This window comes from Lutra lutra, chromosome 2 (assembly GCF_902655055.1).
Source record: "Lutra lutra chromosome 2, mLutLut1.2, whole genome shotgun sequence".
NCBI lineage: Eukaryota > Metazoa > Chordata > Mammalia > Carnivora > Mustelidae > Lutra > Lutra lutra.
Genome location: NC_062279.1, coordinates 150493481 through 150517481, shown reverse-complemented (window position 1 = coordinate 150517481; position 24001 = coordinate 150493481). Strand labels below are relative to the sequence as shown.

Sequence of the window (24001 nt, the reverse complement as noted above, 5' to 3'; positions counted from 1 at the left end):
TGCAAGACACAGCAAATGTTTGAACGCGCTTTGTAAGTCAGAAAGCACTGAGGGCGGGTAGTTACACACGCTAGAGGCGCATGGCTCCTGCACAAGCCCTGGCCTCGAGGGAAGGCCGCGCCCAGAACCTGAATGTAGCAGGAGCTGAGGCTCTTAATCCGAGGGCGACCTGGAGAGCAGCCAAACAACACATAACAACAACAAATATCTATAACTACATTCGGTTGTTCGGTTGTCTGGGACACTACACGTGAAAAAGTGCTTCTGCATTCTGCTCTGCACCGTTTTCCTGAGGCAGCCTGAGCAGCGTGGACATGGCCTCCATTTTACAGTTGGGTAAACGGTGTCCGAAGTCACAGGCCATAAGGAGGCCTTTCAGGGTCTTTCAAAGTTCAGAAACATATTTTACTATTTGAGGCAGGCAGTGTGGATAGATAGTCCCTTAGAACTAGCATCTCCTGGTTTGGCTTTGGGGTGGTTGGATTACTAAGGGTGAGTGTGTTTTGAAAACCACTAAGCACTGTAAAGCTGGTATGGACTTATTACTAACGTTGCCATTATTATTATTATCATTATCATTATTATTATTATTATTACAAACTTCTGGGCAATGCTTAGTAAGCTGATCTGAAACAATCATCCTTAAATTCCTGCACCCTTCAGAAGTTTCCAAGTGACCTGCGGTGTGCTCAGCAGAGAGTCCCTTAGAGGGGTAGAGACTCCCGGCTGCCACCAGTTTTCAAGTCTCCTGATAAATATGTTTTTTAAAATGAAGAAATGCCAAAACAGGTTGCAAAAAAAAATTGTGTTATATTGTAAATGGTTACATCATGTAATAAATTAATTTTTTTCTGTAGTTACACATAGAAGTTATTCAACATAAACTAGGTTGCTCAAATCATTAACACATTTATAAAAGGAGATTGATTCCCAGGGCCTTTCAAGCAGGGGTGGTCGGTATGGAGTCCAGGTTAAGTTGAACGATGAACTTCTTTCAAACCTGTTGGGTGTGTATAAGGCTATACCACCTATGAAGGAAACGTCCAACGACCAAATTTGGGTCAACTGAGGACGCGAGAACTGGCAAACGGCCCTGCCGCCCCGCACCCCTCCCGGAGCGCTGCTGTTACTGTTACTTTTTGCTTTGAGGCGGGCAGGGAAAGACCGGCGGGCACCTGGCTTTTGGCAGATCCGGAGCTGACCCAGAATCTGCCGCACAAGCGAATAGCACTCATGGGTTCCTGTTGGAAGGTCAAGTTTAAAGGGAATACACAGTGGCGGCAGGAGCGGAGCCATCACTTTGCCCGGAGCCTCTGGCAAGTTGAGCTCGCTCCCGGGCTCATCCTTTCCCCCTTGCTGCTGCGACTGTGCGTGACAAGCTGCCTCCTTTCCTACTCCTCCCCCCACGCCCCTTCACCCCGGTCGCCCGGAGCCCACTCACTCCACTCTGCCTCCCATAAGCACCCTGTTTTGTCCCTGGGTGCCCTGCCCACAGGTCCGGTGAGGCCCCCCGCAGCCCAGGGGTTAGTGCGCCTGCGGAGCCCAGAGGGCGTGGTCTCTGCTTAGGCCTCAGGGTATTCAAGGAGCACCTACATCACTCTTTACTGTTTCCGCAATTGCAACAAGAGCTTCTGGCGTGAGGGAAACTTCTGGGGGCTTCTCAGTGAGTCCTTCTCCTCCCCAGCCTGGCCTGCTTCTGATTGTCACACTCAGGCCACCTGGCTGAACTGGGCTCCTACGACTTGGGCGTGTGCCCTATCCCTTAGGTGCTTGCGGTTCTAGACGTCTGGGAGACCAACGTGAGAGCTTCTCCCTGCAGCCAGCACCAGCACATCTGGGGGCGGGAAGTGGCCAAGTCGGGTTCAATGGCCTCCAGGATCCATTAAGTGATTCTACCTGGGTCCTGTGTCTACAGGCTGGAGGCAACTCTGCCGCTGACTTGATGAATCCTAGGCAATTAACTTCTCTTCTCCGCATCTATACTAAAAAAAAGGGGGGGGGGAGTATGAGATGCTTCTTAAATCTGAGCAATGTTTGGAGTCCACACTGACCTCTGGCTTGGAATGGAGGTAAAAGACAAAGTCTTTCTATTTTAAATAGTGAGCCATGCCCTTCGTGCGCAGATTTTGGAAGGAGGGTTGTTTTGCTTCATTTTTTAAAAAAGAGCTGGGTCCCCCAATTCCAGTACCATAGGTCTCTCCAAAGTTATTCTCTCTGCGCCTCCTTTGCACTTCCCGAGCCTGGGTGGGCAGCTGTGGTCCTCGGTTTAGACTTCTCTCCACCCACCGCCCTCCGGAGGTGGGAGGCCTGAGGCTATTCCGCCTCGGTGGCCGCATTGAGCCCGGAGAGTCCCCTGTCCTTGGACGGAAATCACGGAAAATACGTTAAGGAAAAAAAAAAAAATTAATGCCACTAGTACTTTCTCTCCCATAGTCCACCAAGGGTGGGCAGCATGCTGTAAAACAAGAGCCAGTAAACCGATTATTTTAATAAGCTTATTAACATTTTTGAATGGCTCCCCTTGTGTGCGCCAAGGCCTCCCTCGGTGGAGCTGCGGAGTTCTGCGGCGGGGTTTTCGGAGGTTTTTCCGCAAGGACACGCAGGTTACCCAGCCGGCGCTGCTGCCCTCTGCGCAGGGGGCCCTGTCCCGGCTGGGGCTGCCAGGCTGTGCGCACAATGTTTTCTCAGGACCTCGGTGTCCCCCGCTGGTCCATGCTTTGATGCGTGCAGCCCAAAAGGGCTACACAGGGTCAGAAGTCGCCAAAGAGCTCGAGTGACCCAATGCCGCACTGAAGTGTCCCCACAGCTTCGAGCAACCCACAGGGCTGGGGTTTTGTCCCGCCCCACTACATTTTTGCTCGTGTTTTTGCGATAGTCGTCCCCGAAACTGACACTCTTCCCTGAGGATCGAAAACTAAATAGTAAAATCTCCTCTCTTGGACAGGTGTCTCGGGTATTCCTGCGGACAGGGGAGGCTTGGGTTTGGTCCACATGCATCTTAGACCTGGAGCAGGAGTGTCACTAGGGTGATGACTTCTGGGTATCCCTCTCGGACGAGGCCTGGGACACTGCCCCTCTGGGGGAACTTGAGCGACTGGGCTTTGTCCCCACCCCCAACTGTGGGAAAGGAAGCTACAAACACGTATAAGGTGGTGACAACGAGGAGAAAGATCTTCGAGGACACAGAGCAAGTGAGAGAAAAACCAAGCTAATGGGAAGACCTAGCCTGCCCAAGTTCCCATGTCCCTTCAAGTCTCAACTTACAGGTCTCAGGCCTTCCTGAGTCAATCCTCCTGGGAAGTTTCAGTTAGATGTCGCTCCTGAAGCTGTCCCACCTACTTGCTGCAGTGATAAGTAATACTGGGTTCAGTGCAGAGCTCTAGCATGGTCTGACCTGGCCTTGCAACCTCTGGGAAGACAGGTTGGGAGGGCCTGCCCCCACAGGGACCCTAAGTGCCTAGCATGGAGCCTGTTGCTCTTGGATGTTGAATACATATTTGAAGCACTCATGAATGAGGATCAGAATCCTTCAGCTTTATCCTTGTCAGCCCCCACCACATCCCTCCCTCCTGGCTCCAAGTGCGTACCCACAGGTCTTGTTGAGAAGCCAGCCAAGGGCAGGAGGGCCAGCGGAGCTTTCCCAAACCTCATCAAGGTCTTCTTCTCCTGGCCAGCTGGGCGCCAGTCCTGGGGGTCTGAGCAGGCGACCCCCTCACGTCTTGGGGTCAAGCTCTCAGGCCTGGGGCTCAAATTCTTCCTGGTACCACCTTAGCTTTGAGCAAACTTGACAAATCATCTCATCATCTCGGACATGATCCTATTAAAATGTATACCATGCCTGACCGGCTGAGGGCTGAAAAACACCATGGTGTTGAATGAACCGTTGTACTGCTGATTTATATGGGGGTGGGAGCTGGGAGTGGGGTGGGAGAATGCTCCTGTTTGGAAATTGGAGAGCATTAGCTGCCCCACAGAGCTCAGAGCCAGGCCTGGTGGATGGGGATACCCTTGGAGAGGTATTTGTGGTGGACCTGGTGGTGAGACAGGCCTAAGGGGGGGGGGGGGCTCAGTGGCTCTGGGCAGAACTGCTTCACCTATAGGCCTTGAGGTGAACTTGGGATCCTACCTGCCCTCCTCCCTGTGTGGGCTTATGATCACACCTAAACACAGTGCTGCTAGTTGGGTAGCTGCTTTAGACAAAGGGCTCAAGTTCTCTGGATTCCCAACTCGGGTCTGGCACTCACATGTTTTCATTTTTTTAAATATTTTATTTATTTATTTATTTGACAGAGATCACAGTAGGCAGAGAGGCAGGCAGAGAGAGAGAGAGAGAGGAGGAAGCACGCTCCCCGCTGAGCAGAGAGCCCGATGCGGTGCGGGGCTCAATCCCAGGACCCTGGGAACAGACCTGAGCCAAAGGCAGAGGCTTTAACCCACTGAGCCACCCAGGTGCCCCATGTTTTCATTTTTTTAAAGAATTTTTATTTATTCATTTGGGAAAGACTGAAACAGAGAATGCATAAGCAGGGAGAGAGGCAGAGGGAGAAGCAGAATTCCTGCTGAGCTGGCTGCCCCATGTGGGGCTCAATCCCAGGACCTGGAGATCACAACCTGAAAGTAAGGCAGCCACTTAACCGTCTGAGCCACCCAGGCGCCCCTTCATATGGTTTTGTTTTATTTATTTTTTGAAGATTAAATTAGAGGTATTTGGGTTGTTTTTTTTTTTAAGATTTTATTTATTTATTTGACACAGAGAGATATAACACACGGGCAGAGAGGCAGACAGAGAGGGGGAAGCAGGCTCCCCGCTAAGGAGAGAGCCTGACGTGGGCTCAATCCCAGAACCCTGAGATCATAACCTGAGCCACCCAGGTGCCCCTTCACATGGTTTTAGATGAAAATTTCCTACTGTATAGTGTCTTATATTTCATGAATGTATTCTCCAGCCCATTTCCATTGAATCTCACTAGCAAGGAGTTCTGGTTCCATGAGTAACCCCCAAAGAGGAAGAAGGTGCTGTTGCCCGAGTGCTTAGCTGGAGAAGCTGAACCCAGGCGCTCAAGCACGAGGTCTTTTTGATTCTCCAGGAGGGAAGGCATTAAAATCTACCTCCGGAAAAACCCCATGGGGACAGAGCATGGATTTGGAACGAGGTGGTTGATGAAGACCCAAAAGGAGTTGCTCTGATGAAAATATGGAAAATTACCCCCATCCCCACGAAGATAAGGGGGTGTTCCCTGAACAGTAGTCACCATGAAATACTCACAACCTAATAGATAATATTATTTGCCAAGTTAAACAAAGACATTTACCATTTAAAGAAACTTACCTGTGGAAATGAGAAGGGATAGACAAGCAGTGTTGAGTGATTATAAAAACAATCAGAACAGAAGAACAGTTAGCCCTCATTGGAAACCTTGGCTGCAACATGTTCTGTACATTGTTTGCAACTGCAGTTGTGCTTTTAAAATAAATTCGGTATATAGACTTCTAACGCTTAAAAATGTACAGCAACTGCTTTCCAGTTGACTCCTTCTTTTTTAAAAACTATTTTATTTTATTTTTTTTAAGATTTTATTTATTTATTTGACAGAGAGAGATCACAAGCAGGCAGAGAGGCAGGCAGAGAGAGAGGAAGAAGCAAGCTCCCTGCTGAGCAGAGAGCCCGATGCGGGGCTCGATCCCACGGTCATGACCCGAGCCGAAGGCAGAGGCTTAACCCACTGAGCTACCCAGGCGCCCCAAAACTATTTTATTTTTTGAAAATATTTTATTTATTTGAGAGAGACAGTGCAAGAAAGCATCGTGAGGGTGGGTGGGGGGGCTGGTCCTCACTGATCAGGAAGCCTGGCCATAGGGCTGGGGCTTGATCCCGGAACTCCTAGATCATGACCTGAGCCAAGGTAGACACTTCACTGACTGAGCCACCGAGATGTCCCAAGATTTTATTTTTTTAAGTGATCTCTGCACCCAATGTGGGGCTTTTTTTTTTTTTAAGAGTTTATTAATTTGACAGAGAGAGACAGCAAGGGAGGGAACACAAGCAGGGAGAGGGAGAAGCAGGCTTCCTGCCTAGCAGGGAGCCTGATGGGGCTTCATCCCATGACCATGGGATCATGGACCTGAGCAGAAGCCCAAAAACTGATCTACCCAGGTATCCCCAATGTAAGCTTGAATGTACAACCTCGAGATCAAGAGTCTCATGCTCTAGGACCGAGCCAGCCAGGTCCCCTCCAGCTGATATTTTTCTGCCCACAATAACTTGCAGAAAAGTTTCTTAAAATAATTATTTTATAAGACGTATATTATTTATTTGATTTACACTAATTGTTCTCTGCAGTGTTTCCTAAAGGAAGGCCCTCCCTGTCGTGCTAGTCCTTCTGTTTGTGAGAGGCTAGTGTCCTACTTTATGATTCAGTCTAGAGAAGGAGTTGCAGAACTCACTCAGAAAGATAGCCACAGGACACATAGGGAGGAGAACTGGGGTCTTACCCTTCAGCACCAAGGGGAGGGCTCAAAAGAGCTGGCAGGGGAATTATCAACAGGGAGGTTTTTTTTAAGAGAAAAATATTTGCATGGAACTGGCTGACATCCTCTTTTTGTCTTTTATTCATTCATCCAAATATTAAGCCGTATTTGTTAAGCAGCTACTCTGCCTGAGAGGTACAGAGGAGAAAGGCCCCACACTAGTGGAGTTTACCATCTAGTGGGAGACAGAGATAGAAGTGCCAAAAGGAAAACGAAGTAAGTGTACGTTATCGCAGGGCAAGCACGGGGTATCATTTGAGAGATCAGTCAAGGAAGGTCACTGGAATGTTAATTTTTTTTAAGGAGGGTGAGGCAGTGGGAGAGGGAGAAAGAGACTCCTACCAAAGTAAGCTCCACACGCCCGCAATGGGGAGCCCAAGGTGGGGCTCTGGGGCTTGATCACACCAATCTGAGATCTTGACCTGAGCGGCAATCAAGAGTCCACTGCTAAACGGAAGGGGACACCCAGGAGCCCCTTGGATGTTAAATGTTTGTAAGAGCGTTTTTGGTATGTGCTAATCGCTAGAGACAAGTCTTTGCTGGACTCCGTCAGAAGGTCTCTCTATTCAGGCTAAGTCTCTGTCCTGCTATGCCCCCCCCACCCCCGCCGTTTAATTCCCTCTCTGAGTCTGCCCAATTCTGAATGTGCACCCAGTGGAGAACAGGCAGGGAGCTCCAGGGATCTGGTGTTCCCGCCCATCTTCCCCCACCTTTTTTTTTTCTTTTAAAGATTTTATTTATTTATTTGACAGACACAGATCACAAGTAGGCAGAGAGGGCAGGCAAAGAGAGAGAGGAGGAAGCAGGCTCCCCGCTGAGCAGAGATCCCGATGCGAGGTGCGATCCTAAGACCCTGGGATCATGACCTGAGCGAAGGCAGAGGTTTTAACCCACTGAGCCACCCAGGCACTCCCATCCTCCCTTTTGAACCACTCCTCCATCTCCCAGGGGAGGATCCAGGAGGCACAGCCCCAGGACCCAGGAGCCCTGTGGAATTGATGCCCCCATTCCCATCCCTAGTTCTAGGAACTGCTGAAACACTGAGAAGTTTCTGGAGGGGGCTGGGGTCAGCTTCTCCTCCGCCCGGCTGCGGCCCTCCAAGCCTGTCGAGGCCAATCATTGCTCTGGTAATCAGTGCTTTATTTAGCGCTTATTCTGTTTCCCTAAGTGCTTTCCTTGAATTATTTCATTCATTCCTCCTGGCAGCTCCATTACTATTATCCCACTTTGGGTATGGACCATACGCTGCGGCTATTGCTGGCGGAGATGGGGTTCGAACTAGACTGTCTGGCTCCAAAGTACTCAGCGCTGGCCATATTTCCGTTCTGTTCCCCACCGCAGAGCTGCGGCTGCAAGGATCCCATTTACAGAGGAGAAGAATGAGGTCCGGAAATGTCAGGGCCCAAACTAAATGTTTTACTGCCTTAGCTCATTTCATTTTCACCACTTCTCTGAGAGAGGGGATTCCCCAACCAGGAGCAAGGAGGACAGAGAACCAGGTAAGGGAGGGGTGGATGACCATGGCCTTGTAGGCAGAAATGGCAGCGTGGTGTTACGGCTTTGGAGGCAGAGCAGGCTTGACTCCCACTTCTCCCAGCTTCCAGCCCTTGGGTGACTTCCCTAACCTCTGACCCTCAGTTTCCCCACAGGAAGGAAGTATGGAGATAGAGGTTTGGTGGGAGATAAAGGGGGACAGTGTGGAGTTGGTGCCTGGCCCAGGGCAAACTCTCAGAGGTGATGTGGGTCCAGAGCAGAGCAGGAACCAGCCTTCCCAGGCTCACACTTGAGCAGGGGGAACCCATCTGCAAAAAGGGGAGAATCCTTCCCAAACTCCGAACAGGGCATATCAGGGGATAGTAAAGTGCCTTTTCATTTTAGGAGGACTAGACAGCTGCCTGAAAAGGAAGGTTTCTTATTCTTGGCTCCTTTACCATTTACCTCTTCTGGCTAACAGTGTGCGGTTCCTGGTGACACCAGGGATCCTTCTGGGCTGCTGGAGGGGGCAGGCCCAGGGAGGCAGCGGGGAGGACTTAGTGACCCTTTTCTTTGGTAGTGTTATAGAGAAGGGAGTACACGGTCTACCCAAGGCACAGGGGTTGCTCTGAGATTACCCCTCTGGGATTTGCAGATTCTGACTTCCTTTCTCAGGGATTGATTAGCAAGAGATCCTTAGCTCCACCAACCCCTTCCAGCGCACCCAGCCTCGCATTTCGCCGGGACCCAAAGCGGAGTGTTCTAGGGAGGGAAAAGGCATCTCCCAGGTCTGAGGATTTCTAGTGAGCTCCGGTGACGATGTTTGTTCGCATTTAAGCCTCAGGAGAACCCCATGAAGTGGGTGGGATTATCTCTCCTTTACAGAGGAGGGAGCGAAGTTCAGGAGGGTCAAGTGACTAGGGCAGGGTCACAACTTGCAAATGGTGAGCCTGGTACTTACCCAGGGGGCCTGTGGGACATCAAAGCTTTCAGTTACTGCTTGCGACACACCTCCGCGCCCCACTCCCTCCCTTGGGGTGGGGGCTGGGCGGCGGGGAGAGGCGGAGGAATCCCATGGGGGGCGACAAAGCGGGTATTAATTCTCTGGGCAGTTTCCTATTAAGAAAACACCCGGCTCTGGCCAGCCTCCTCCCTAGGGCTGCCGCTCGGCTGCCTGAAGGCGAGGCCTGTATATTTGTAGTTTGATTCCGCCCGTCAAGCCTAATTTCTCCCTACAACTTAATGGACTCGGCTTGACATGCGTAATGATTCCTAATCACGAACATTATTTTCGCTAGCGCGGAGACATGTTCCAGTTGTTGTGACAGATCGCGTTTCAGCCATAATGACGGAAAATTACCATTTCTAATTCTCCGGTTTTTGACACCTAAATCCACAGACCATATGTGGCAGCGGGAACTCTGGGCCCCACGGTTCTCCCTCCCCGCTGGGGCAAAGAGAACTTGTGGCTGGTGCTTCCACCCACCCGCTCAGCCGCGCCCAAAGCGGTGGAGCTGGAGGGGCCCTAGGGATGGGTCCGTCTTTGCTGGCTCCTCAGTCTTCCGGCCCCTCCCTCCGACAAGAACCCCCGCCACGCCAAGTACCAATAACAAAAACCGGAACTTGGCAGGGGCCTCAGAGACTGATGCATTTTAGGGACCCACTTTACAAATGGGGACACAGAGGAGCAGAGAGGGGAGTACCTCTTGTCCAAGATGTCAGGGCTGGTAATTGGAGGGTATGTTTTTCTCAAAACCATCTCTGGAATTCTGAGCAGGGAGGCTTTTGTGTCCCTCAGCCTGAGAAAGGAAGACCTGGCTTTTTCTTTTATTTGCAAGCCTCAAAATCAGTGAGGCGAATCTTTCTAGGGAACACTGGGGTAAGCTTAATGCAGAGGGAGAGGTTGAGGCACAGAGAGGTTAAGTAATTTGTCCAGGAAGATAGGGCCAGTGGAGATGGAGTCGCACCCAGAACTTGTGCTTTTGACTGCTTTCCAGACTGATGCAATTCACCTTGATCACTCATATTCATCGCTCATACCAGCCAGGTACAGATTATTATTCCCACTTCTCGTTGTGAAGAAATTAAGGCCAGGAGGCAGAAAGCTAAAACCAAGATTTTCCTGTCCATATCTCAGGTGTTGCTCACTTTAGAGGCTCAGTAGACCAAGCGTATTCCACTTTCAGCCAAAATCCTCCAGTTTGCTTCAAGAGTAGCTTTCCTTGTGCTTCTCCCATCTCCCCTGTTTCAAGTGTGGGTCTGAGGGAGACCCTGAGGATAGAGAAGTGAAGAGATACAGCCCCTCTGCCAGAGGTTCCACAATAAAAATGGCTCATCACATAGGCCCAAGGGGCCTGATGTTGACCAACGCACTTGGTTCTACAGAGGCACGAAGGTCCAAGGGACGAGTTGCATCTGCTCAGAATTTAATAACCGGACCTCGTGCATATTTCACAGAACCTCAGAACCATTCTCTGTAAGATGGGGTTGAAAATATTCACCTACCGAAATGACTGGGAGATTGGTAAAGGCCTCTTATCCAGGCACTGGGGAGGCTCCAACCTTGACTGGGGCTCTGTTCCAGCAATCCCAAGATGCCGCTGTGCCACTTCCCGGTGGTGGGAAGGGATGCTGCTATTGCTAAGAAAGGGGGAACGCTACTGTTGCTAAGGAACGCAACCCAATCATATAAGGAAACCCGGAGCTTCCCTAGGGTGTGCAGGTGAATCCCAGAGGTTATCTGTTGTCCCCACGGAGCCCTGAGCCAAGGGTGGCATGAGGGCCCAGAAGTACACAAGTCCCTGCTGCACTCTGCGAAGTCTTCTCTGGGAGGAACCACCAGAGTTTGCAGACACTGCTCCAGTGTAAGCGGCGCAGCCAGACTACGCACCCACTCCAGAAACAACTGGAGAAGAGAAAACAAAAAAACAAAAAACAAAAAACAACCCAAAACACAACACACCAAGGTCTGAAAGCAGGTGCGATTCTCCGCCTCCACCTTACCCCATCCCAACCACTTGTGCTCCCCCCGCCCCCACTTAGCTCCCTGCTGAATTTACCGCCTGGCATCTGTCCCATGGATCTCGTGGGTCTCATCATGCTGAACACCTTCTCCCCCACCCCACCCAAGGTCTGCTGTGGACCACACTCCATCACTGCTGCAGTCTCAACTCTTTCTGATCCAAGGACTGAGGGGATGCCCAGAGAAGGAGTGGGAAGAGGATGCAGCCCAGGTGTGCCAACCAGTGTAAATGCTAAATCAGCTGGCTTCTCTGTCACATCTGCCTTCACGCAATCCCCAAAGTTGGCCTTTGTTGATTAAAAAGAAATGTGTTAAGAATACATTTTTTAGACATGAATAAGTTTGAGGCTTCCGTGGAGGAAGGCTGAAGATAATTAGCTATCATGACAACTAGGAACTTGTTTGTTCAAGACCCAGGCCAGCCTGAAGCCAAAGTGGGTGTTGTCCACTGTGATTTCTGGGTTTTGGTTTCTTTTTAAAAGTTAAAGAGTAACAGACCTCCCTTCACCTTCCTGAATGGAAGGCACAAATGGAAGGGTGGGTTTGAAAGTGCTTGGTAACCCCCAGAGTATGCAAAGAGCCCTGAGTGTAGCTGATGCACACTTACCTATGAAGACCTGCCCAGAGGCTATAGAGAGCCCCTCTGGACAGGATAGCCATCCTGTCATTCAGGTTCCAGGCACAACTTTCCAGCCTCAAACCTACAAGACCTGCATCGACTGCTCATTTTACCAATTTAGAGACTGAGGCCAAGTTTGGGGGTGGTGGCTCTCCTCTTTCCTTTGGGCTGGTTGTGCTTTAGCTCTATAGAGAAGCTCCATCAGAGAGGACATCCTCTAATTAAAAAGAGAAAGAGAGAGAGAGAGATACATAATGGTGCAGTAGCTTCTAAGCAGAGGAATCTTACATTTTCACATCCAGTATAGAATCATTGATAGCCAAAGTACCTGGGAGTCAAGCCCAATTCTGTCTTTTACTGGTCAGATGACAGTGGGCCTCAGTTTGCTCATCTGTAAATTGGGGATAGGAATAGAACCTACCTTATAGGGGTTTGCTTAGCATTAAATGAGTTAAAACTTAGAATAGTGCCTGGTATATAATAAGTGCCCAGTTCATGGTGCCCTGGGTATGATAAGCAATCAGTACATGTTAGCTGTTTTCAAAGATGCCATGGCTCGCATGTGAAGGAATCCCAGGTCTTTGCTTGGATTTAAACAAACATTTATAGAGGCTACCATTCACTGAGAGCTTAATGAGCCCTACAAAGAGATGGTGTAAGTGTTGCCTGGATCCCGGGCGTTTGGAGGGTAGCCTGGATGTCAATTTCAGCCCTGCCATTTCCTAGCAAGGTGACATTAAGCTAATAGATACTTAATCTGTTTGTGCCTTGGTTTTTTATTGTGTAAAATGATTTTTAAAAGGTAGAGGTAAAGCTTTATCTCACTGCCTAACACTCAGTAAGAGTTCAATATTGTTAGCTCTTATGAACTGCCCTTATAGACACTTATACTCCTAGTATAGAGGGAGGTGACATTAATTGTTTAATGCTCTGGTAACTAACTGGGTGTGATCGCTCAGAGACAAGGACTTTAGAGAAGACCTGAACTCAAGGCTGACATGACCACTCACAGTTGTGTGGCCTTTGCACCCATTACAGCCTCTTTGACCCAGCCTGCCAAGTCTCCAAGAAGGATAAGGACTTCCATTAGCAGCAGAGACTCCAGAATTTCCCAATAGGAAGGGCTGTGGAGGCTTGGGTCAGTTGTAATTGTGTCTTAAAGGTGTTCTGTCAGAACAAGCAGATTGACTGAAATTGGATGCTGTGATCCACTGGAAGAGACACTTCAAGGCCATGGCGCTTGCTGCCGCTGGTTGTCCAGTCTACTTTTTTTTTTTTTACATTTTTTAAAAATTTCTTTTCAGCGTAACAGTATTCATTGTTTTTGCACCACACCCAGTGCTCCGTGCAATACACGCCCTCCCCAATACCCACCACCTGGCTCCCCCAACCTCCCATGCCCGCCCCTTCAAAACCCTCACGTTGTTTTTCAGAATCCATAGTCTCTCATGGTTCACCTCCCCTTCCAATTTCCCTCAACTCCCTTCTCCTTTCCATCTCCCCTGTCCTCCATGTTACTTGTTATGCTCCACAAATAAGTGAAACCATATGATAATTGGCTCTCTCTGCTTGTCCAGTCTACTCTTAAAGAGGAAAATGCTATGCTAATATTCCTATTGTAGTCCCGTCAGGTCTGTGGGTGGGGCAGGCAGGCTGAAGTCTGATAGAGAGGGGTTCTTGCTAAATAGTCCTCCACAAAACACCAGTGGAAGGGCAGAATTGATCTGGGGTTCATGGACTCCTTTTCTGCAGGACAACTGATCACAAATCCTGATTACTTACTAGATCTTAGGAACCACATTCAATATGCCTGCAGGGTTTAAAAGGTCCACAAAGCTTCAGGACCTATTTTGTAGATTTAGAATTAGAGCAAGTAAAATATTTAGCAATGTGCCTAGCACTCAGTCCTGGAAAAATTGGGGGCCCTTATTATTAAGTCAGATCATAACCTGAAGTGAAACGGCCTTTGGGGACTTGTTCACAGGAAGGTTCACGGTGCATTTTTAAACCTTTCCAGCTGAGCTTTTAAGAGGCTTGTGGTGCAACTTCTGTCCATCTCACTGAAGGCCATCCTGAGACTGAGAGAATTTTTCCACTGGAATTCCCTAAGATATGAGTCTATCTAGTAACTCATTTCCGAAGAAGCGAAGCTGGGGCCTAGCACCACTTGCTCCAACTCTCTGGCTCGGGTCCCCGGTGCCCAGCGCTGTTGCTTCCTGAGTTTGGGATGAATTGTGTGGGCGGCGGCACCTGCAACTCCTCTGCGCGGCTCCACTGAAGTCTGCGCCCACGGTTAGTTCTAGGATTCCTGGACGGCGCCGCGTGCCGGGCGCACTGCTGGATCGCCTCCCGCGACCCAGGACCCTGAGGTTTGGGAGAGCGAGCAGGATCTCTGTGCTTTCGGCTTTTCGGTCCCGTTGCCAGGGGCCGACGGTTGGCATCCACCTGGCTAGCGCCCAGCATGCGGGCTCCTCCTTGAGTTCTTTACCTCTGCATCCCTTGCTTCTGATCCTTATGGAAACGTCGTTGTCAAGACTGATGGGTATCACGCTGCGCTCTGAAGCCGGAGCATGGTAGTGGCAGCTCAGAATTTGTTGAGCTTCCCAGAGGGGCCAGTCACCCTGGCAAATTATCTACGCCCTTTCAATGATTTGTCACATCCGTTCCATGAAGGAGGTATTGCTATTCTCCCCATCTTACAGCTATGAGGACTGAAGTACAAAGAGCTGAATTTTTCTCTGGTCCTATAGTTAACCAAGCAATAGAACCTGGATTTGAACCTTGATAGCTCGCGTCTTTAACCACGCCTCTACGCTGCTTTCTGCTTCTGTGCCTCCGGCCCAGAACGTTGCCCGACATCTGATAGTCTTCTCTGAATATTTGTGGAGAGAGGAAGGCATTGTAACCCATCGGTTATGGATGATGAGCAGGCGGACAGACTTGCCGAGCTAACCCCTGGCTGGACGGAGTCTGAGACCACGCTGGCATGTGTCTTCTCCTCTGCGTCCCCGGTGGACTCCAGGATCTGAAACAGGGCCGCTAGCCTGATACACCCTGCCTTCAATACCTGGTCCTTCAGTCCCAAGCAGAGCACAAACTTCTGTGAATTAGGGCTATTGGCCTTGCGCGCAGAGGACGCTGATTAAATTTTATTTCTGAGAGCTCCAGTCGGAAGGCCACCCTATTACCACCAACTAACCGTTTCCCCGGCTCCCCAAACACTGCGCCCTTCCAGGATGCTGGAAGCCGAGGCTCGAGCCCCGGGAGTGTAAAACGGGTTGGGCCTGGAATCCAGTCCCAGGTTGTTGTCTGGAGCAGCCGCGTGGGTGGGGTAGGATGGTGACTGGCGTAAGCCCCGCGTGAGTGGAGTGAAGCCGGGCGGGGGGAGGAGGCCCCGCGAGGGTGGAATGAAATGGGGTAGACGCCGCAGCGCAGTTTTAGTTGGATGGGATCAGGTTGAAGGACGAAGCCCGGGCTCTCACGGAGATCACCTGGCCCCTATGCAAAGACGCCCGCCAGCGGGTCCTTCCCCCATTCCGCAGGACAAGTTGGGTGAACTAGCCCCTGCCCTGAAGCTGGGTGTTCCTTTCCGGCCCCTGGAACGCCCCCCCACCCCAACGCCAGCAATCGAGGTTGGGGGAAAGGTGGAGGGGAGTCGGTACGCGGGAGCAGAGGCAGGAGAGGGGACTCTCTCCAAATACTAGCAGCCCAGTGCTCCGTCGGACAGCGCATGAACGGCGCACAGCCCCAGCCGCGCAGGGCCGCTGCCCACATGGGGCTTTGGGCATCCACACCCCTCTTTGTGCTTCAGGTCCTTCTTCTGTAAGATCCGGCTGGTAGTATCTCTCTCCTTCCGAGGCTACCCGCGTTTCCGAAACGAAAAAGCTGCGGTCGGTCAGGGCCCAGCAAGCCTCCCAATTTCAGCGCGAGTAAAAATTCAACGGGGAGTGTGCTTGGTTTCAGTGGGTGAAGGTGAGGCCCAGAATCCTCACTTTTAGCCCACGGGTGGTCCTGGTGCACATGGTTTCATGGACCTCACAGGGAGATGCCGCATGTTGCGGGGACCGGTAGGGGCGTGCAGTGCCGTACGGCCGGCCTGGGCTTGGTCAGCGTGTCCCGGGGGCCAGGGTGCTAGACAGCTAGAGATCCATCCTTGGGGAGGTGACAGTTTAGCAGTTGAGAGTCGGACCTGGGACCTGGGACCAGGACTGTGCGTTTAGGCCACTTCGTCCAGCGAGGCCTCCCCGCCGCGAAGTCTGCAGCGTCGTGAGCCGCCACCAAGCCGCAGTCTCCCCAAGCGCCTTCGGCCTCCGAGTAGCTGTCGCACGGTTGAGTCTCGTGGCTCACGCGGTGCGGGGCCGGGGCAGCACGCGGGTTCCCAGGTCCGGTCAGGGGAGGGAGCGGCAACGCGCTGCAGCTTTGCTGAAGCCCCGAGCGCTTTGGCGAGCGTCCTGGCCCACAGTCAATCCGGAGACGAGGCCTTTGCCAACTTTGGGGATGGGGGGGGTGGGAGGCAGTCACCAGCTGGTGAGTATGAGGTCGAGGTTTTCCTTACTCGGGTCTTGCCGCGGTTTGTCCCGAAGCACATCAGCAGTCTGGGCCCCGCTGCCGCCGACTCGCGGAGGCCCATTCTCTTTGTAGAGAACAGGAACATCGCTTCCTGCCAGCCTGGGCGGGGGTCAAGTCAGGCTTCCCAAGCAAGCGGGTTTGCGCCTGGCCTTGCTGCCAAGAAGAGCCACCTGCGGAGGCCGCTGGCGAGTGCCGAGCTGAACCCACACCTGGAACGTGCTCCTCCCCAGTTCCCTTCTCAAGGCGGGTCTGAAATGAAGCGAGAGGCTCTGCCTCCTCCCTTGGGTACAGGGCAATGAAGTTGTTAGGGATTCACAAGCAAACAGTGTTTGCTCGCCTTTACCTATCCAGGTGAATTATTTGCGGTGACTTCTAATTTCCTTCCCCCAAAGAAAACCATGTCCTCCCATCTTTCCACTTTTTTTTTCCCTTTAGCTTAAACGCTTATGAAAAAATTGATGGAAAAACATCTTCAGTGGCCTTTGGGTTCTCCTAGAAAAACAACCAAAACCCAGACCTCACTAGTAATAGTGAAAACCTTAAAATTCAGCTCTTTATCCCATGCTTCCCCAGTTTTCAACTGACAACTCAAGCATGTTTGGACTTCAAATGTCAAACTTGATATCTGGCTGTTTTACAAAGATGGCTTGGCTGAGAAATGACAGAAAACATGAAATGTTAATTCTGACAGATAGGGGATTCTCCTTTTTCTTTTCCTAAGCTGGCCATGGCCTTGCTGAGTGACCATGCTAGTCACTGAAAATTTTGTGTCAATATATTGGCAGTTAATAGGAGGAAAAAATAAGGTAGAATATTGAGCTAATGAAATTCAGTAAGAATACCATTAGAATTTTCCCTTATTCGTCATTCCCCCTTGGTTTCTTTTACATGGAATTCCATATAAAACACAAACTATTTATATAAAAGTTTGCAGTGTTACATTAACCAAAAATACAGGGAATGAAACAATTAGGGAGCACATATAGGCATATTAATTATCCCACCTTGCACTTGCAGCTGTATGTTCTACATGGCATTTTTCATTACTACATGAGCTGTTAAATGTATAAAGTAGGTACATTTGTGGGCACATTAACACACTATGAGAACTTGAACTTGTTCATTTCCTGGCTTTTATGGGCCTGGTTGGGCTGTATGGGCTTGCTTTACACAGGCTCACATGCCCTGAACTCCCATTGACTTCTAGAATCCCCACCTCCATGGACAGAGGGAGGCAAGTAGAAAATGGCCTGGTTAGGTATAAGCTGGTGCAATCTGTGTTGTCTTGGATGCCTAAAAGCTGGCCCCCACAGTGGCCTAGGCCCCAGGACAGGAGGAAGCTCTTGATTCCGCTGGAAACTGGGCCTGGGCACCTTTCTTCAGTCAGTCTTCTCTTCAGAGATCACATGGCAAGTGCATCATTATATTGGAGGTGGTGTTTGGGATTTTGTTTTGTGTTATTTCGCCATTGCTTTGCTTTGGCTGTCCTCCCAACTTTACCTTACAGACAGGAAGCCTAAATTGAAGCTGCCCTAGCCCCTGAACAGGGTATCCAGTTCCCTTCTTTAAAGCAAATGAGCTTGAAATAATTGTCACACTCCATGCAGATAAGCCACCTAAGATTTTTATCGTGGGTTTCTCTACTCCTTTATTTGTAACCATAAAACAAAATAATTTTCATAAGATAATTAGAGATCTAGAAATGAGTTGCTCAGTAAAGAACAGGTAGATTGGCATAAAAATAATCTTGGGTCCTGATAGGTGTTGCAATGTAAGTAAGTTAGTTCATATTACTTGAAAAAGCATAGTTTGTGTATGCAAGAGAATGGGGAAAAAAAAACCCACTATATACCCTTACTTTCCAAATACACACACACACACACACACACACACACACACACAGAGTTTTGTTTTGTTTTGTTTTTAATCAGGACTCTCCCCCAAAACAGTAGCTTGTTTGAATGGAGAACTAGAATAAAGAACAAGGCTTGAGAATTCTACTTGATGGTGGACAATGGGAAGAAATTTCAAAGTCAGCTTCAAGATAAATCTTGAAATAAATACTTAAAATACAATTTGGTTTACATGCAAATGACATAAGAAGGAAGACAGCACAATTATTTTTAAGATGGCAAAGGCTTTGAAGAAATGTGAAAAATGTTATTTGTCACTTTAAGCCCTGTTTACAGAAACATATAACCAGATATTTTGGAGGGAAACACTTGACATTTGTGTGTGTCTGGAGAGGGGAGGAGTATTTTATAAATGATCCAGGTTTTCACATTTTATCTGGTGGATATAAGCAGTCTGCGTGGGATCAATTGAAATTTGAGCTGAGGACTGATAAAGTTTTACAAGATGTAACTGACCATTTTGGTCTAAAACTGTTCTATTTAATTTTTTAATATGATCAAGTCGAGCAGGGAGATAACTATCATTTTGGAGAGCTTCCCATGTGCTAACCACTATGCTAGATGCCTTACAAACATTATTTCCTCTTATGATAATCTTTGATATTATCCCCACTTAGCAGATGAGAAGGTGGAGACTTGGAAAGTGTAATTAACTTCCTTACAGTGGTATGGATAGTAAAGAGTGGAACAAGGATCAGTTGACTTTAACATCCAAATTTTAGCCACTACTCTAAGCTACTCCCTCCATTGATATGAATAGCCATGTTTCACTGAACAGACATGAATTCACAGAAACTTGTGCTTAAAAAAAAAATGTTTACTAAATTGAATGGTTCAAGTTGAAATGGAAGAATTGGCTATGAACTTAGACTTTGAGAAAAATTACCTGGCTTTCCAGAAGGTGGTCTTATTTGCTAGGCCTAAAATGTTTTACTTTACTGTTCTGTTTTGAAATGTTATTTTTTGGAACAAAACCAGTGGTAAGATTCAGAAATGGAAATGCCAATATAAAGGATGAAATGCTGGAATCTTTTCAAGTTGTAAAGCAGAGAGAGCTCAAGTGGAAGAATTAATATGTATAGCGGTTTCGTAGCTGAGCATTTCATATATCTGACAGACTTTACATGGCCTCTTTCTGTTGGAAACATTTTTCTTTAACATTTGTTTGCTAAAAAGTGTAACTCCAAGCGCCAAATTCTCTGGCTTGTGTACTGAAGATATTCAGCTTTTTGAGTGTTAAGAAGAGCTGCGAATTAATCCCCGGGAAAAATTCCTTCCATTTCCAAGTCTGCCAATGCAGGATTTTCAGAAAGGATAGTTGACCAAGGAAATTAAACTCCCTTTTACTATGCAGATGTCAAGAAACAGCATGCTCTTCAAACCAAAGCTATGAAACACAAGAATTTTTTCTTCACTTTGAAATATATTTTCTTCTCGCGTTTGGTATCTAAATAAGTTTGAATATCCTCTGAAAGGTTTAGTTTCTTTGTTCTTTGCTACGGTGTGGTACTGATTTTTTATAACCCAGCAACAATACCATGTAAAGGAAATTCAACATTTCAGTTGCAATATCCAATTCTCTAAATGGAAAAAGAGTAAACTGGAATTAACATACACACCATTGAATGTTGGAATTTTAAATTTGGTCATAATTGTCCCAGTCCTTAGAAATAGCGAAATTATTTTGTGGTTAAATATTCTTTATTTAATAGTATTTATAGAATGTGGTCGATGCTGGTTGCGCAGGTTAATGTGCTGCCTTTTTAATAGGGAGCTATTGCTACTGACTTACCTTCCATAAGGCATGTACTTGGATTTGTTTTTCAGTGCTGTGAGCACTAATGAAGGCCAATTTAAAGCAATTTTCTTGAAGATTGCTGCTCAGCGCCGTCTGACTTGCAATTTCAACACTTACGCCAGGCAGGACGGTGTGGCAAGAGGTTAGTAAATACAATTATATTAACATTGGTGTTATTTTTGTTACTAAGAGTTCAGTTATCTGAAGGCAACCAGTCAACTAAAATAGACTGAATATATTCAATGCATACATTACACCAATAACCCTAGCATTTTAGCAAACATTGAAACTAAGTGTCTGAGGAAGAGACAGCATTTAAGTATTCCTGTTCAGCCTAAGCTTGCCCTGAGTTGATGAATGAGGGCAAAATATCTTTTTTTAAAAACTCGAAACTGTGATAAGTGAGTTCTTTGGCACATTTAGATGTGTCACTTGCTGTGTTTACCATGAAATTATTATACTGTCAGGTTTTTGTTTTTTTTGTTTTTTGTTTTGAGAGGTGAAATTCTTTTGCTCTGTTAGAGATATGATAGTCGTTTATGTTTTCTGAATAAGGTGTAATCTTCCAGAACGGACTTATCAGCACAGAATTGAGTGGCTCAGTTGGACCTACAGAATTCAGACAAAGGCTAGTTCAGTGATCTTTGCACAGTGAAAATTCAGTGGGTCCCTCTAACTCAGTGGCTTCATTATTAGGAAAATAAAAGAGAGAAAAGATGACTTTTACACATTCATCTGTCATTTTGTAGCCTCCCAGCCATTTTCAGGTTTCACTTTTCATTTTAAAAACAAGTCTCATATGCTCCCTTCCAAACTGTTTAATTCACTGCTGGCAACTAAAGAGAAAAATGAGGCATAAATTCCTTTTGAAAATTTAGCAAGTTACCTGCATTACTGAACATAATATTGTATAGGACTTAATTGAGTATAATGTTTTATACCTTAAATTCCTTTGAGACCAAAATGAAAAAATGTTCTCTTTGAATCAAAAGATAAAAATGATTTTAAACACAATGACTAAAATATGGTATTTTTTCTTCTTTCTTCTTTTAAAATTATGTCTCCTTGTCTAAGAGAGAAGGCAAAGTTCCAGGGAGGAAAGCTTAAGGATATCTAATATGCAATCAAAACTAGTAGGTGGGTATTTGGAATTTCTTTTACAATTTCTGAACTGTAACATGAAGATTATTTGATTTATCAAAGACATTTTGTGGAACTTAAATTGAAAAGAAAATAGATCATGCATACTAGGTAAATTTTGGCATTTGAAGAAAATTACTTAACTTTTTTCCTCCAAGCATCAATTTATATCAACATATAAAGATGTGTCCTTTTATACAGATGCCACAATTATAGAGATAATTTAAATAAAATTTAAAATGAGGTCATTTGAATTTCCATTGTTGTCAGTGATTTCCATTTAGTTCAATAATTCAATTTTTAAAAAATTTGAATAATGCCAAGGAAAATCTGGATGAATTTTACACTTTGGGCCTTTTCCCGCTAGTTTGTTTTGACTTGTTTATAATGGAAATACATTCTTTAAAAAAAAAAAAAAAAGAGGACGTTAAAGTTGGCATTCAAGGCTTCTTTGAATGTTAAAAAAATGAGATACTTCACAAGCATAATGTGCATTTTCCTGGGGCTTGCTTTGAAAGAATATCAGATTCATATTGATAGCAAACGATTTTAAAAGACTATATTACAGTGTGGCTCTTATAAAAGTGTGAGAACACATCCTCTCTCTCAGAGTCTCTCTTTGTTTTTCCATTTACGTGGAGAATAAGGAAGTGTGTGTAATTTATTACTATTAAGGAACTTTATGAATGGTCTTTCTCATATTTCCCCCTTGGAAGCCATTAGATAATCTGTTTTTGTAATACTGAGTCAAACATTTGGTTTAATATTCTTTTTCAGAACAGACCACATAATCATAGGATTATTAGACATGTCATAATTTTTAGAGGTGTCTTAAACCCATGCACGGTTATTCCTGTGCTGAATTTCCTAAAGTTACAATCTTTAATTCTTGTTCTCAAAAGCAAACAAACAAAAAATGTTACCCAAGATGCACATAAAACATGCATTAAAGGCGTTTCCTACTCTATGTTTTTTTATTATCCCTCTACCTTACCACCCACCAGTGTTGTGGATTTAAGAGAGTCGACATAATTGAGTAAGTAAATTACCAAAAACCTAGGCAGCTGTTGCAGACACCTAGCAATTGGCTGTTGGTTGGTTCTAATGTTCTCGTATTAGCACATTAAAACAAGCAGAAAGGGGGCTCTTAATTACGCCTTGCTTTATGGGAGCACAATAAATTCCTTTTGTTGACCTTACTGCAAAGCTCAATGGTGTTTTTGTGCAGTGTTGAATTAAGAGATATCAAAAGTCATAGATTGAAGGATTATTCTGAGCATTTCAAGAACGTGTAAGTAGGTAGTAATGAACCCCCAGTACAACCAAATCTGCTCCTCTGAATGCGAAAGTACCCGTTATTCAACATTTCAAACTGACAGCTTGTAAATGTAAATTTTATTAAATGCACAGCAATAAAAATTTGTAGGTTTCTGTCACTTTGAATTTTAGTGGCTCAAAATGAGGCCTCTAGCCTTTTAAATCACAGCAGGTAAAAGCAGAACTCTCAAGCATTCAGCATTTTAAAACGGAACCTTTTTCAGGTTTCACTATGTGCCTTTGCTCGCATAATATTCTTTGCAACATTCAAGAATGGATGTGTTATGTCACTTAACAGGCTTGCATTTTCCACAGCCTTTCTATCACAGTTCACAGAATGTTTCTCTGGCAACCTTAGGAGAGAGGGAAGGAGATAAGGGAGGAAAAGAGGGGGTGGTTGCTTAAAAGGAAATAAAGAAATTAAAGAGATAAAAAAGAAAGATAAATTAAGAAGGATATAAGAAGGTGCATCATATTAATGTTTTACAGTATGAACTGATACATTTTTTTTCAAAACTAGTTAAGCTCCTTCTTATGGACATTATGGAAACTATAAACTTGGTTAAAGTCGTATAAAATAAACATATAATGAGAAAATATTGTGGGGAATACAATCTTAGTTAAAAATATCCTGAGGACCTCTAAAACCTAGAAGGAAAATTTAAAAAAAAAGCATAAAGGCTCAGTTTATTGGACAAAATGATGATTGGTGTTTCATTTAAGGAAGTCCGATGTTAGATTTAAATAACAATTGTTTCCTATGTTCTAGCCTTGCTTCTTAACAGAAGCAGCTCAATTCTCTAGTTGTCCTTTGGAGAAGTAGTTTCAATTGATAACCTTGTCAATGTCAGAATTTAAACATAGTGCTTGAATATGCAGTTTCTCAAATAATATGTTTTACTTGGTGAATATTGTTGCCATAAGTGACTTTTCTGATGAGACTTATGAGAAGGCATTTGGCCACCTGCAGTTGTTAAATATCCCCCTGGGACTTTTTCTAAGAGTTGAAGTATTACGCCGTGTTTTGGCCACATTCCAGTTTGGGCTAATGGCATTCGTCCTTTCGAAGTTTCCTTTGCAGTTTTAATTGGGTCTGACCCTTTTCTTCACTTTGGGGAGCCTTCCCTCTGCCCCCAAAAATGTTCCCCATTCTGGCAGAAAGAGTGAAGACAGTCATCCCTTCTTCGACTAAATTTCTGAGTGTATTAGGATGTTCTGTACATGATCAAAGTAGCTAAAGGTGAATTTCAACACTGTGCATGTGTAAGTGTTAGAAGACGTTTAGCATTTCTAAATTATAAACATTATTTGGTGGGTGCATAGACTCTTTCTTCAAAAGATTTTAATTTTAAAGTATTTAAGGGATGACATAAAGCAGTTATTTTAATCTCAGAGTTTCAACAGCTCATTTTCAAAGTGGTGGAAATCAAGAATGCTTTATGATAATAATTTATACATATTTAAAGATTGTGATTACTAAGATAGGAATCGCATCTTGGGAGGCTAACTTTCCTTTCTGTATGAGAAGTCAGAATCCTTTCTTCAAGACATGTGTGGATCAGCCAACATCCTACTTGAAGCTGTTCCAGTTTTAATAACTCTTGCCATTGTTTCATACTGAA

General features: G+C 46.3%; 1 long non-coding RNA gene across 1 annotated transcript; it reads right to left on the bottom strand.

Annotated features, from left to right (window-relative positions):
• Nucleotides 1-9821: 9821 nt before the first annotated feature.
• On the bottom strand, nucleotides 9822-13909 carry LOC125094323 (uncharacterized). Its single transcript, XR_007125456.1, has 3 exons — nucleotides 13592-13909; nucleotides 11631-11859; nucleotides 9822-10475 (listed from the first exon to the last, which is right to left on the bottom strand). It is a non-coding gene; the product is annotated as an uncharacterized LOC125094323 (long non-coding RNA).
• Between the last annotated feature and the right edge of the window lie 10092 nt (nucleotides 13910-24001).